General features: G+C 44.8%; 1 protein-coding gene across 6 annotated transcripts in view; it reads left to right on the top strand.

Annotated features, from left to right (window-relative positions):
- PUM1 (pumilio RNA binding family member 1) overlaps window positions 1–12,817 on the top strand; it is a 3,075,948-nt gene that overhangs the window by 3,015,199 nt on the left and 47,932 nt on the right. The gene's annotated exons all lie outside the window — the stretch shown is intronic.

Genomic DNA, 12,817 nt, shown 5'->3' on the forward strand with positions numbered 1-12,817 from the left:
TAGAGCTAGAATCAGACAAAACTGAATTCCTAAAGATAGTGTCTGATTCCCAGTTAGAGCCCAATTGGTTGATGTGCACTCTAGATGTCAAGTCACTTTATACCAGTATTCCTTACTGGGCAGGCTTGCACAAGCGTTGGAGTACTGGCTTAACAGGGTAGAACTTTATACTCCAGGATTTAACACAATGCTTGTGTGCTTGACAGAATGCGTCTTAATCAAAAATGTCTTCTATTTCAAGGATGAGTGCTATTGGCAAAAACAAGGTACAGCTATGGGGCCATCTTTTGCCCCTATTTATGCTGATCTGTTCATGGGCTATATAGAAGAACAGATCATCTACAATGATGACCATAACATTTTTTTTGCCGGAAATTGACATATGGAGAAGATTCCTGGACGATTGTTGGCTAGTCTGGCGAGGAGACATTGACTGTCTTATGGAATTTGTGCAATATATTAATGAAAACAAGTGGGGTATGGAATTCACTTTAACATACAGTAGGGAAGAAATTAATTTCCTTGATGTTAGGATTTTGCATCTTTCAGATCACACATTACGCACTTCAGTATACAGAAAATACCCACAATATAATAATTTGTTGTATGCGTCTAGCCTACATCTTAGGCACACTATCTGGAATATCCCAAAGTCTCAATTTCTGAGGATCAGAAGAATTTGTTCTTCTGAAGAAGACTTTCATACTTCGACAGGATCTTGCTAACAGATTTTGTGACGGGATATAGAGGGAGTGATGTTATTGGAGCTAGCAATTGGGCTACTAACCAACAGAGATCTGAACTGTTGCAATATAGAACTAAAGCGCATAGACAGGGGTCAGATACTATACAAAATGGTAACATATGGCAGGAATGTGGGTTTATTGAAAAATGTAATTCATAAACTGTGGAATATTCTTGCATCCAATGATGAACTGGGCTCCATTTTACCTGAGAGGTGTCAATTTCCTTTCCGAAAAGGAAAAACCCTGGGTTCTCATTTTGCCCATTTCAAGAAGATCCATAGGGGGGATCAGGAAGGACAACAATTAATCACAGGAGATAGGCTTGTGGGCTCGTATCCTTGTGGACGTTGTGTATTCTGCAAACACATGCTTAAGACTAAACAATTTACAAGTAAAAACACAAGCCTATTTTTTTATGTACGTTTTTTTCGCTAATTGTGGGTCGGACTGGGTGGTTTATTTGGTCAGCTGCACTTGCTCTGCCTTTTATGTGGGGCAGATGTCGAGTTCTTTGCGTTGTCGCATGTCTGAACATCTAAGTGACATACAAAACCAAAGAATCACAAATCCCTTATACAGACATTCTCAAATGCACAGTACAGCTAGGTGCAGTAATTGATAAGGTCATGGGCAATAGAGCCTTTAAAACAGAATGGCACTCTATTTTGAATCAAAAAGAAAGGAAATGGATTATTAAATTGGGGGGGGGGGGGTATTCTCACCTGGTTTGAATGACAAAATGTGATGTATTCATTTGTCTTTCTTTTTGTATTTTCCAAGGTTTTTTGCACTAATTATGGTGGAAGTGGTGTCAGAGGAAATGATTTAAATCATTCAGTATGTTTATGGATATCACTGATGAAGGCTATTTGCCGAAACCGGTCTGGAATGTGATATTATTAAAATACTATTTTGGTCCTTATGGTGCTGGCTTTCTTTATTGAGTATCTACTAATTTTGTTTGGCCGATCGCACCAGCCATACTTGCTAGCTTAGTTGTGGGATGGATCATCTTCCATGACGTCAGGTAGTCAGGGGTATAAAGCATGCAGCCGATGCCATTACATCAGTCTTTCTTGCCGTGCGGTGCCCGAAGCAGAAGCAGTTCGCAAGTGCTGGTCGGCCGACTCCTGAAATTTTCGTTTTCAAGTTTCAGATCCAAAGTCTTCAAAAAAGCTAAGTACCCCGTTGATGATCCTTTTTCTTGCTCTAAACCGATGTCAGCAAAAGTTAACAATTGTATTTCTTGTGGAAACCAAATACCTCATAATGATTTTCATTCGTACTGCATTCCTTGCTTAGGCCCAGACCACGATGTCCCTCGCTGTCGGTTTTGTGCCTTATTCAACCCTCGAATTATTCGTCATCTGTTCATTTTTGCATCTAACTATTTTGGTACGCGGTTCAATTATCCATAAATGGCTTTGGTAAGCCACCCGACTACCGACATTCCGAAAAAACGCAGAGAGAGAGACAGACCGCATAGGTCCAAAGCTGCCAACGACGCTTCCGTTAAGCTAGTCGCCAGATGTTCATCGTGTTTCACTGTTGCAGTCATCACCCTTGGGTTATCCTGCTGGCAGGCTACCCGTAGTCGGCCAGAATTCCAAAGTGTAGGTCCGGCATCGGTTGCTGTTGCCTCTTCCCTGACGTCAGTGCGCCAGGGGTATAAAAGATGCAGCTGACACCATTTTCTTCAGTCTTTCTTGCCGCTCAGTGCCCGAAGCATAAGCAGTTCGCAAGTGCCGGTCGGCCAACTCCTGAGATTTTCAAATACGAATTTCAGAACCAAAGTCTTCATTAAAGCTAAGTACTCCGTTGGGGAAACTTTTTTCTTGCTCCAGACAGATGTCAGAAAAAGTTAACAATTGTATTTCTTGTGGGAAGCAAATACCTCATAAGGATTTTCACTCTTACTGTATTCCTTGCCTAGGCCCTGATCATAACGTTGCTAGCTGTCGGTTTTGTGCTAGATTTAACCAACACACTATCGAGCGTCGGTTCGATTTTGCCTTCCATTACTTTGGCCAAAGATTTAACTACATAATGCCATCGGATCAGCCGGAGTTTACAAAAAACGCAAGGAAAAAGATAGGCATCCGAGGTCCAAAACCGACGACGAAACCTCTGCTGGGCCAGTCGCCAGTTCTCAGTAAGGCACTTTTGCAGCCCCTGGCGCCCACTACCTCAGAGCCACAGGCCGCTTCCGACTCCCACGTGGAGCCGACTGGGCCTCTGGATACTCAAGGTATTGGACACTCGGAAATCATACCCTCAGATGCGTCCGGAGCCGCTGAGCAGGCATCGGCTTCTGAGGGTGTCTTCAGACCTACACAACTTTATATTAAGCCATCTTCAGCTTTAAAGACAAAGACTAAAGCAGCAATAAAGACAAAGAAACAAGTACAGCATTCACCTACTCAGACTTCCATGCCTAAAAAACAGATGCTTAAAATGGCTGAAGGACCTAATTACCATGATCAGGGGCTCCCATCCCCCTCCTGATAAGAGGCCTGGGCAAGAGACAGACTATGATTCTTCTGGTCAGGTTTCTATTTCCTCTGATTCCTCTTCTGAACAGGATTACTCCATGCTTCCCTATGAGGATTCTGATGCTGAAGAATCCATTCCTTCAGCCTCTCCTCCTGAGGATTATTCTTTTGGGGAAACCCTACATACCATGAGGGAACATTTCCACTGGGAGAGCCAAGATTACTCTGAATCTAAGAAAAGGCTCAGAGACTTTCTGCTACTTCCTCAGCACAGACCCTTAGCTATTCCACCTGTTCTAGACATTGTAGATGATGTATTTTCAGAGTCCGGCCTATCCCCAGACTCTTTACCCCCTGCACCTGCTAAGCCAGACAGATACTACAGGGTCCCAGATTCTTATGTATAAAAACCCCGCAGCTGACCCAGAAACTATATCTCAGGGTCCCAAGGGGGTTAAAGCTTCCACTGCAAAAAACCCTGTTCCCTCTGACAGGGATTCCAGGTCTTTAGACAGATGGGGGAAAAAAGTCTACACTTCTGCAACCCTGGCTATAATGGCTTTACATTGTCAGTTTCATATGCTCAAATACCAACAATATTTAATGTCACTGCTTAAACAGAAAATGTTGACAAATACTGAATGTTCAGAGAACAAGGAATTGCAGGAGTTATTGCATACAGCTGAACAAGTGGGAAAGCATACTTTGCAATGTGGTTATGAATCTCTGGAGGCCTCTTGCAGGGCCGCTATTACAGGTTCTGTTATAAGATCATCTCAGCCCCAAGGCGCCTACAGGCCTAAACAATGGAGTGCTCTTACCTCCAAAAGCGGAGAAGACAAATCACAACCTTTCAGGAAACAGTCCCAATGACTTTCCTCTACCAGATCCAAGCATTTTTCTTTTGGCAGCCCCCTGAGGGGGAAAAATAGCACTTTTTTCTTCAAATTGGCAAAGAATTACCCAAGACAAATGGGTCCTGAATATAGTGTCCAAAGGCTACAGGTTCCATTTTCACACTCTACCAAGGTCAAGAGGCATGCCAGACCTGCCACACAATCAATGGGCAGAGGCACAAAAACAAATTACAGCCCTCATGGATATGAGGGCCATTCAACATGTACCACAACAAGAACAGGGCAAGGATTTTACTCTAGACTTTTCCTAGTACCCAGAAAGGACAAAACCTGGAGACCAATGCTGGACCTGTCTATACTAAACACGTTTCTGGAAGTTCCAAAATTCAGGATGTTGACTCTACAGCAGCTACTGCCCATGCTGGGCAAGAAAGCTTGGCTCGTAACTTTGGACCTAAAAGAGGCATACCTGCATGTCCCAATCAGACAATCTTGCAGAAGATACCTCAGATTCATAGCTGGCTCAATGCATTACCAATTCTCTGCACTGCCCTTTGGCTTATCTACTGCGCCCAGGGTCTTCACAAAATGCCTGGCACCAGTAATTGCGTTTTCCAGACAAAAAGGAATTCAAATATACCCCTACTTGGACGACTGCCTAATTCAAGCAGAGAACAAAGACATTCTACTAAAGCACCTGGCGTTTGTGAAAAGATTACTAATTGGCCTAGGGTACACAGTAAACGAAAAGAAGTCAAAACTAGTGCCCTCTCAAGAGATAATATTCCTGGGTGCAAGCCTAAATACAACTGCCCAGATGGCTTATCTCACGCCAGACAAACAAAAACAACGGACTACTTACTTCAAGAACTTGGCAACAAAAACCCACTTATCTGCAAGGAAAATCCTGCAGGCCTTGGGTTTCATGGCATCCTGCATTCTACTAATTCCATATGCCAGACTGCATATGAGTAAACTACAATGGTATCTAAAAAGTGTTTGGACTCAACATTGCCACAGCCTTGAGACAGTAATTGCGCTCATTCCCTGCCTGCAGCAGGAGTTTCGATGGTGGGCAGAAGCCTGTCACCACAACAAGGGTCTGCCATTCAGTTTACCCCCAGCCAAACAAACACAACGGATGCATCCGACTATGCCTGTGGGGCCCATATGGCAGGAAAATGTATTCAGGGCACATGGCCTGCAAACCAGATGCATCTTCACATCAATCAAAAAGAGATGCTAGCTGTTCAAAATGCCCTGACAGTTTTCAAGGACCTACTTCATCAAGGACAATTACTGATAAAGACAGACAACACTACGGTCATGTGGTACATAAACAGGGAGGTACACATTCTACCCCCTTTGCAGACAAGCAATGACCTTATGGGACACAGCATTGGCCTTTCAAGTTCACCTGCAAGCACAATTCCTGCCAGGAAAAACAAATACTCTGGCAGACGAACTAAGCAGAAACCTCATGGATCCCCACGAATGGAAACTGGATCCGCAAGTCTTCAGCCAGATAATAAGGAAATGGGGATGCCCAGACATAGATCTATTTGCCTCCCCTCACAACTGCCATTTGCAGAGATTTTGCACAAGGACTTATCACAAGCAAGCATGGAAAGTGGACGCCCCATCCTTCAGCTGGAAAAATCTAACAGTATATGCCTTTCCCCCACTGCCACTCCTACCCAGGGTACTCCTAAAAGTCAAACAAGAGAAGCCAAAATGATGCTGATTGCACCAGACTGGCCACGCCAGCACTGGTACCCAATCCTGAAGAGCTTGTCTCAGGGTCGAGCATGGATACTGCCACGGACTTCTCACTTGCTGACCCAGCAAAACAGTCAGATCCTGCACAGCCACCTCAGGACCTTAAATCTGACGGCATGGCGAATAATGTAGCCATTCAGAACACTCCTCTTTCAAAAGCTGTTATGGATGTTATCTTGGAGGCCAGGAGGCCCAGTACCAGAAAATCTTATGCAGAAAAATGGAAGAGATTCTCTGCTTGGAACCAGGAACAAGGCATAGACACGCATGTACCAAATATCCCTCAGATTTTACAATACCTAACTGAGATGCTAAACAAAGACCTTTCCTTCTCATCTATTAAGATTCATGCCTCTGCCATTTCAGCACATTGCAATACGGAACCACCTATCTTTTCTCATCCTTTAATAAGGCAGTACCTCAGAGGGGCCAAAAACATTAGGCCTCCAAGGAGAGCACCAATTCCGGCCTGGGATCTCAATTATGTTTTGGAAAAACTCACACTGCCCCCTTTCGAGCCAGCATCAACAGCAGATATAAAATTCTTATCCTGGAAAACAGCTCTGCTCCTGGCAATAACCTCTGCAAGACGAGTCTCAGTTACAAGCACTCATGGCTGTGGAACCTTTCATCATTTTTCATCCAGACAGGGTTTCTCTGAGAACGAACCCTACATTTATGCCTAAGGTGGTGTCCAGTGTGGCCCTCAACCAAACCATCCACTTTACCAACCTTTTATCCTAATCCACAGAACAAGGGTGAGAAAATTCTACATTCTTTGGATATACACAGGCAGTTAAGATTCTACTTGGACAGAACTAAAGCTTTCAGAAAGACTGAGCAACTTTTAGTGTCATATGCTGCAGGTTCACAAGGCAAGGTTATCTCAAAACAGACTATTTCTAAATGGATAGGCCATTGCATCCACTTATGCTGTTTCCAACATGGCAAATCAGTGCCTAAGGACATTAGGCCTCATTCCACCAGAGCAGCAGCCACTTCAGCAGCCTTCCTCAGAGGAGTACCAACCAAAGATATCTTAGAGGCTGCAACTTGGAGTTCAGTGCACACCTTCACAAAGCACTACCACTTACCTCTATACTCTAAATCCAGAGCAGGCTTTGCCACTGCAGTTCTGCAGGGCCTCATAGCCTCTCCTAATCCTATTTAGCCCAGCCACCCTACCTCAGCTTTGGGATTCAACCCAAGGGTGATGACTGCAACAGTGAAACACGATGAACATAGTACAGTTGTGTACCTACCATAAATGTAGATGTTCGAGTGTATTCACTGTTGCAGTCCAGGTTACCCACCCACCATCCCCCTTTTCTTTGCTGGGACTTATCTGCACTTCTCTATCCTATACAACCTTTTTGGTATATTTGCTTGTAGATGAAGGACATATATTATTTTTGAGCATGTATTTTTATTGGCATATTCTTTCAGCCTTCCAATTTAGGGGCACCTGATGTCTGGGGCAAGAAAAACTGAAGAAAATGGCGTCGGCTACATCTTTTATACACCTGGTGCACTGACATCAGGGAAGAGGCGACAGCAACCGACGCCGGACCTAGACTTTGGAATTCAGGCTGACTACGGGTAGCCTGCCAGCAGGATAACCCAAGGGTGATGACTGCAACAGTGAATACACTCGAACATCTTCATTTATGGTAGGTACACAACTGTACTTTCGCTGGTACTCAGTGAAGCGCTTTCACAGCCCCTGATACCCGCTACTTCAGATTTGCAGGCCTCTACTGAGACCCATTCGGAGTCCAGTATGCCGCGAGATGCTTCTTCGACTATGGAACCTGCGGATGTCTCTACCTTGGATGGGTCCGGAGCCGATGTGCAGGCACCGGCTTCTGAGGGTGTATTCAGGCCTACTGACTTGCATATCAAACCGACGCAATCTTCTTTCTCAAGGCCTAAAACTCGATCCACGCCTAGAAAACCGATGCCCAGACTGCATGGTCAGTCCCCTATGCCTAAAAACAAATTATAAGAATGGCTGAAGACCTTATTACTCTAATCAGGGGAAGCCACCCTTCTCCCTCTGAGACCTAGAACTGATTTTCCTTCTGATTCTTCGGATTAGGATTCTGAAATTTCTGTTTCTTCTGATGACCAGGATTTGCCCTTATTTACCTGTGAGGATTTTGATGCAGAGGACTCCATTCCCTCTGCTTCCCCTCCAGAAGATTTCTCTTTTGGTGAAACTTTGCATACTCTTAGGGAGCATTTCTGCTGGGAAAGCCAGGATTACTCTGACTCCAAAAAGAGGCTTAGGGAATTCTTACTCCTACCTCAACACAGGCCTTTAGCTATCCCTCCTGTATTGGACATTGTAGATGATTCCTTTATGGCATCTAGCCTGGCCCCAGACACTTTACCTCTGGCTCCCAGGAAACCTGACAGGTATTAGAGTATTTGACTCTCACAAGTTCCTTTTTAAGAATCCTACTGCGGATCCAGAGACCATTTCACAGGGACCCAAAGGCATTAAGGCTACTACTGCCAAAAACCCTACCCCCTCTGATAGAGATTCAAGGGCCCTGGACAGATGGGGTAAAAAGGTATACACTTCGGCTACTTTGGCCATTAGGACCTTAAACTGCCATTTTCATATGTTAAAGTATCAACAGCATATTATTGGAGTACTTAAACAGAAAATTGTGTTGATTCCTGACTGTGCTGAAAATAAAGAATTACAGGATTTAATGCATTCTGCTGAACACATTGGTAAACATACTTTGCATTGTGGTTTTGAGTCCTTAGAGGCATCTTCCAGGGCTGCTGTCACTGGGTCTGTACTTAGAAGGCATGCTTGGCTTAAGGAACAAACTTTACCAGATCATGTTAATGCTAAATTACTGGATGTCCCCTTAAACCAAGACCGCCTGTTTGGCAACAGAGCAGAATAAGTACTTAAAAGATGGAGGAAAAAGCTAAATCTATGCAAACTGTTAAAGATTTTCTGGAAGTACAGCCTCACAGATTTAGTAGGCACTGGCCTTCTAAGAATTTGTCCTTTCCTGTCTTTTCCAGGCCTTCTCAGTCCAAACCCAGGACCAGCAGAACACCCAGGCTTCAGTCTCAAGGTACTCACAGGCCTAAGCAGTGGGGGGCGCCCTCTTCCCAAGCTGGAAGTGGTAAGACAGCACCTTGTAGTAAACTGTCACAGTGACGTAACCTTAAAACTTCCAAGCCCTGCTCAACTGACTGTTCCTTTAGGGGGAAAGATTGCTCTGCATTTTTAAAAACTGGGAACTCGTTACCCAAGACAAATAGATTCTAAGTATAGTTTCCCAAGGATACAGATTCCACTTCCACTCCTTACCAACCCCAAACAGTTGGCCAGACCTACCCCCAAATCAGTGGGCAGAGGCTCAACAGCAGGTTCTCAGTCTTCTAAGTATCAGGGCTATTCAGCCTGTCCCAAAAGAGGATTGGGGGCAAGGTTTTTACTGAAGACTTTTCCTGGTACCCAGAAAAGACCATACCTGGTGTCCTATCCTGGACTTGTCTATCCTAAACACATTTTGGTAATCCCAAAATTCAAAATGCTAATTCTTCATCACCTGCTTCCCGTGCTAGGCAAAAGTGCCTGGTTGGCAACATTGGATTTAAAGAAAGCTTACCTGCATATCCCAATAAGGGAATCTTGCAGAAAATACCTACGCTTCAGAGCAGGCTACATGCACTATTAGTTCTCTGCACTGCCCTTTGGCTTATCTACTGCACCCAGGGTATTCACAAAATGCCTAGCTCCAGTCATTGCATTCTGCAGGCAGAGAAATATTCAAATATACCCATACCTGGATGATTGTCTAATTCAGGCAGAAAGCCAGGACGTACTATTAAATTATCTGGCACTTGTAAAGAAACTACTAACCTCAATGGGGTACACCGTAAATGAAAATAAATCTCACCTAGTACCCTGCCAGCAAATTGTATTCCTGGGAGCAAGCTTGAATACAACTTCCCAGATGGCCTATCTCACGCCAGAGAAACAAGTTTATTTGACTGCCTACTTCAAACTACTCGCCACAAAGACCCAGCTATCTCAAAGGAAAATACTGCAAGCCCTGGGGTTCAGGGCCTCTTCAATTCTACTAATTCCATATGCAAGACTGCATATGAGGAAACTGCAATAGTATCTAAAAAGCCTATGGTGTCAACATTCTCAGGACCTGGAATCAATGATTCCCATCATTCCTTGTATAAAGACAGAGTTCCTTTGGTAGGCAGAGGCTTGCCACCATAACAAGGGACTGCCATTCACTCTACCCCCTGCCGCCCAAACCCTAACAACAAACGCATCAAACTATGCATGGGGGGTTCACTTGGCAGGGCAGTGCATTCAGGGCAAATGAAACCTGAGTCAAATGCACCTTTACAGAATTCTCTGATAGCCTTCAAGGACCACATTCTTCCAGGGCAATTATTGGTAAAGACGGACAACAGCACTGTTATGTGGTACATAACAGTGCAAGGGGGGAACCCACTCATACCCCCTCTGCAGATTAGCCATGGCTCTGTGGAACACAGCCTTGAGCTACCAAGTGCACCTACAAGCTGAATTCCTGCCAGGCAAGCTAAATACACTGGCAGATGACCTCAGCAGAAATCTCATGGACCACACGAGTGGAAACTGGAGCCAGAGATATTCAACATTCTGAGAAACATATGGGGGGAGCCCAGAGATAGAACTGTTTGTCTCCCCTCAGAACTACCAGTTGGACAAATTCTGCAGAAGGACTTCCCACAGCCAAGCTTGGAAAGTGGACGCCCTGTCCTTTACCTAGAAAAGCCACCCAGTTTATGCCTTCCCCCCCCCCCTTTGCCTCTCCTCTTGAAAGTTTTACTAAAAATCTAACAGGACAAACCAAGGACAATTCTCATTGCGCCAGACTGGCCATGCCAACACTCATACCCCCTCTTGCGCAGTATGTCACTACTGGAACCATGGCACCTGCCTCAGACTCCTTCCCTACTGTCCCAGCAGGAGGGCCAGATTCTGTACCCCCAGCTTCAAACCCTGAACCTGGCTAATTTCCTGAGTTCTCCTATACCATCCCTCAACAAACAAGTGCTGGAAGTCATCCTGGAGGCAAGGAGGCCTAGTACTAGAAAATCCTATGCTGAAAAGTGGAAAAGATTCTGTTCCTGGAGCCAGACTCAGGGAATGGGCACAATAGTGCCCAGTTTACTGCATATCCTTCAATACCTAACAGAGATGCTTCACAAGCGCCTTTCCTTCTCTTCCATTAAAATTCATGCTTCAGCCATCTCTGCACATTATAATACTGAGCCACCCCTCTTCTCTCACCCCCTACTGAAACAGTTCCTCAGAGGGGCCAAAAATTTAAGACCACCCAGGAGATCCCCTACTCCTGCCTGGGACCATAACAAAGCTCACTCTACCTCCTTTTGAGCCAGCTGCAACTGCGGAGTTGAAATTTCTTTTCTTGGAAAACAGCCTTCCTTCTAGCCATCACTTCAGCAAGAAGGGTGTCCGAATTACAGGTCCTCATGGGAGTGGAGTCTTTCATGCGGACAGGATGTCCCTCAGGACAAATCCTTCCTTTATGCCCAAGGTGGTATCCAGTGTGGCCTTTAATCAGTCCATTCATTTGCCAACTTTCTTTTCTAATCCGTAGAACAAAGGGGAATGAATACTGCACTCAGTGGATGTGCACAGACAACTTAGATTTTACTTGGACAGGACCAAGCCTCTCAGGAAATCTGAACAGCTGCTAGTTACCTTTGCAGCAGGGGCAGAGGGGAAGGCCATTTCAAAGCAAACAATTTCTGAGTGGATAGGCCATTGCATTTTTTCTGCTATAAGCACCATGGAAAACATACCCCACAGGGGATAAGACCCCATTCCACCAGGGCTGCATCTACTTCTACAGCCTTTCTCAGAGGTGCTCCAACCAGGGACATCTTAGAAGCTGCTACCTGGAATTCTGTACATACCTTCACCAAGCATTACCACTTGCCAGTTTTTTCTAAATCCAGAGCTGGTTTTGCCACTGCAGTCTTGCAGGGCCTAATAGCTAGTCCTAATGCTCAGTAACTGCCTACTCCCTTCCTTAGCTTTGGGAATCTATCCAAATGTAATGACTGCAACAGTGAAACAAGAAAAACATAGTACAGTTGTGCACACTTACCATAAATGTAGATGTTCGAGTGTATTCACTGTTGCAGTCCTGGTTACCCTCCCTCCTGCCCCCTGACTTCTATTGGCTATACCTCTCTTTTTTCTAAACTTAAGCTTTCTGGTCTATTTGCTTTTTGTTGAAGGTGTAACCATATATTTTATTGCTTCCCATTATGGGGGCACCTGACATCTGGGGCAAGAAAAACTGATGTAATGGCATTGGCTGCATGCTTTATACCCCTGACTACCTGATGTCATGAAAGATGCGACAGCAACAGACGCAGGACCCAAAACTTTGATAATCCGGCCGACTGAGGGCTACCTGCAAGCAGATAACCCAAATTTAATGACTGCAACAGTGAATACACTCGAACATCTACATTTATTTTAAGTCTACACAACTGTACTTTGTGTACACTTGCCATAAATGTAGAGGTTCGAGTGTATTCACTGTTGCAGTCCTAGATGTTCTTCATGTTACACTGTTGCAGTCATTACATTTAGGTAATCTGCTGGCAGGTTGCCCTCAGTCGGCCTGATTAGCAAAGTTTTGGGTCCTGCATCGGTTGCTGTCCCTTCTTCCATGACGTCAGGTCGTCAGGGGTATAGAACATGCAGCCATCGCCATTGCATCAGTCTTTCTTGCCATGCGGTGCCCGAAGCAGAAGCAGTTTGCAAGTGCCGGTCGACCGACTCCTGAAATTTTCATTTTCGAGTTTCAGAACCGAAGTCTTCAACTTAAAACTAAGTACCCCATTGGGGAAACTTTTTCTTGCT

The sequence above is a fragment of the Protopterus annectens genome, chromosome 1.part1 (genome assembly GCF_019279795.1).
Source record: "Protopterus annectens isolate FY-2018-M chromosome 1.part1, PAN1.0, whole genome shotgun sequence".
Classification (NCBI taxonomy): Eukaryota; Metazoa; Chordata; order Ceratodontiformes; family Protopteridae; genus Protopterus; species Protopterus annectens.